General features: G+C 42.6%; 1 pseudogene; it reads right to left on the reverse strand.

The window, feature by feature from the left end:
* Positions 1-436: 436 nt before the first annotated feature.
* LOC129353025 (nuclear factor 7, ovary-like) lies at positions 437-1,828 on the reverse strand (annotated as a pseudogene).
* Positions 1,829-2,546: the final 718 nt, after the last annotated feature.

The following is a 2,546-nucleotide window of genomic DNA, read 5'->3' on the forward strand; positions in this document are numbered from 1 at the left end:
ATTATGAAGCTCTGAGGAACCAAAGTGTTTGGAACTGAACTGAACAGAAAGTCTCTAGACCAGATTAAAATCTGCTGGGATTAACCATGGACAACATGGACTTGGATTATTATCACAGGATTTTCTGGTATTTACTGGATCATAAAAGTGATGTAGAAAGTATAAACACAGCATTGATCAGGGGAATAGTCAAAGCAACACTAATAAACACTTAGCAGGAAGTGAAAAGGTCATTTCAGATTCATTCAGTAGTTCAGTTTTATCACTCAGCAGCTAAAAATAGACGCATTAATTAAACATGTTGACATTAATTTCTGCTGTCATGGAATCAATAGTTGGAAAGTCAGAGATGAGAGTCTCCAGATGATCAGATCATCTCCAGTTTCCTCTTTAAAACTCACAGTTTCAATCTGATCAATAAGTTTTGATTGGATCATCAGAGCTGCTGCTTGATCACTGAGATCTTCATCGGTTCCATCTTTAAGGTTTTATCAGTGGAGAAATATGGAAACATCTTGTGAGTGAAGGTGTGTGTGAAGGTGTGTATGTGTGTGTGTTAGTATCCAGATCAGAGAAGGACAGCTTTCCTCTGTCCCAGTCCAGATTCACTCTGATCCTCTGGAGATTCTTCTGGACTGAGAGAAGAGTGAAAGGAGCTGGTGGAGAAAATGCTGAATATTTACCTTGAGAGAAACATATATACAACCATCCAGACTTTATGCTTCCCTTCCTCTGAACAGATTCTTCTAACACACCAAGTCTCCAGGATGAACTGTCTCCAACATCAACATCCCAGCTGTGGTTCCCTGAGTTAAAACCATCAGAACTCAGAACAGACCAGTAATATTCATCCAATCTCTCTGGATTATCAGGAAGCTGCTGTTTCCCTCTTGCAGTGAAACTGGTCAGATCTTCAGACAGATGGAGGTATGGATGAGCCGTGTTTGGGTCCAGAACCAGAGGAGTGTAGGTCACCATGGTCTCCATGTTGCTCCAGATGTTGAAGGCCAGGTTGCCCAGATGTTTGGCCTGGTCTATCAGAGCTCCTGAGGGCAGCTGTGGATCCTCCAGCAGGGGGCAGCGCTGGACTCTTTCCACTGCAGCCTTGTAGTTGTGCAGGAATGAGACGTCTTCAGCTCTCAGCTCCTCCTCTGTGGCTCTGACTGTGTCTGAAAGAGCTGCTATCTCTCTGCTCAGAGCCTCCATCTTCTCCTTCATCATCCCTCTCTTCTGCTCCTCTTCCTCCCTCAGTGCAGCCAGCCTGGCCTCCTCTTCCTCTGCTAGAAAACTGATGAAGCTGCTTAAACTGCTCCCTAATCTGCCTCTCTGTGTGTCGGGCCTGGACCTTCAGGTGTTCTGCTGTCTGATCAAACTCCTCCTGAACTTTCTTCCTGAGCTCCAGCTTCTTCTTTAAAGGCTCCAGAGTTTCCTGAAGCTTCTTCTTGTGTTGCTCAGCAGCTTCATTGATGGGTTTAAATCTGTGGCTAATGTGTAAATCTGAATCTCTGCAGATGACACACACTGGCTGCTGATGGTCCAGACAGAAGAGTTTGAGTTTCTCAGAGTGCAGACTGCAGAGATCCTCTGAAGCTCTCTGCTCTCTCTGCTGTAAGAAAGTCTCACACAGATTCTTCAGAGCCAGATTTAAAGGTGGATCATCTTTTGAAGATCTCCTTTTACAAACTGGACACTCTCTTCCTGGTTTCTCTCCCCAGTATTTCTGCAGACACTCCTTACAGAAGCTGTGGCTGCATGACAGAATAACCGGATCCTTAAATATCTCCAGACAGACCGGACAGCAGAGATCATCGTCTGATCTGGAAGCCATTTGTCTCAGAGTGAAGCTGAAACCACAGCAGACAGAACGTCAAACCAGGAAGTCAGTTTCTCTCCTGTAGAAACTTTCTGAACTTACTTTCACTTTGATCTGCTTGTTGTTCCTCCTGCAGCAGTCTGTGTTCCAGTGTCTGGTTGCTCAGTTCTCTCTCTGTTCTCCTTGTTCAGTTTGATTTCAGTCGGAGACGAAGGCAGGTGTCAGAGTTCATCCTCAGGGTGTTTACTCAATCAGTTTTTCTCTCAACTGTTTCCTGCTCATTTTTTCCAAGACTTCCTGTTGCAATTCCAGTCTGGAGGCAGAGATGTGGCGCCCTCTGGAGGATTTTCTGTACATCTGCAGTTTCAGAAAAAACAACAATACTGGTGATGATTGTAGTTTTTGGTGTTGAGTGAAATTCTCCTGGCAAAAATAAAATATATATATTTTTGAATGAACTAATTAATAAACATTCACAGTAAAGCTTTTAGTTCTTTATCAATAATAAAAACCTCACTGTACTTCTGGATATTAATGTTCAATATCAATTTCCTTGCTGATCAATACTGAATAAAATTGATTCTGTATTCAGATTCAACAGCTGCGATTCAAATCTTGGATTCCTTAAAATAATTCATCAATCTAATGTATTCATGTTAAACTCAGAAGTACATTGAGGCGTCATTATCCAGGATATTTTTATCGTTTAATAGTTTTCCAAGAACACAGACAC

This window comes from Poeciliopsis prolifica, unplaced genomic scaffold (genome assembly GCF_027474105.1).
Source record: "Poeciliopsis prolifica strain line A6 unplaced genomic scaffold, Auburn_PproV2 SCAFFOLD083, whole genome shotgun sequence".
Lineage (NCBI taxonomy): Eukaryota > Metazoa > Chordata > Actinopteri > Cyprinodontiformes > Poeciliidae > Poeciliopsis > Poeciliopsis prolifica.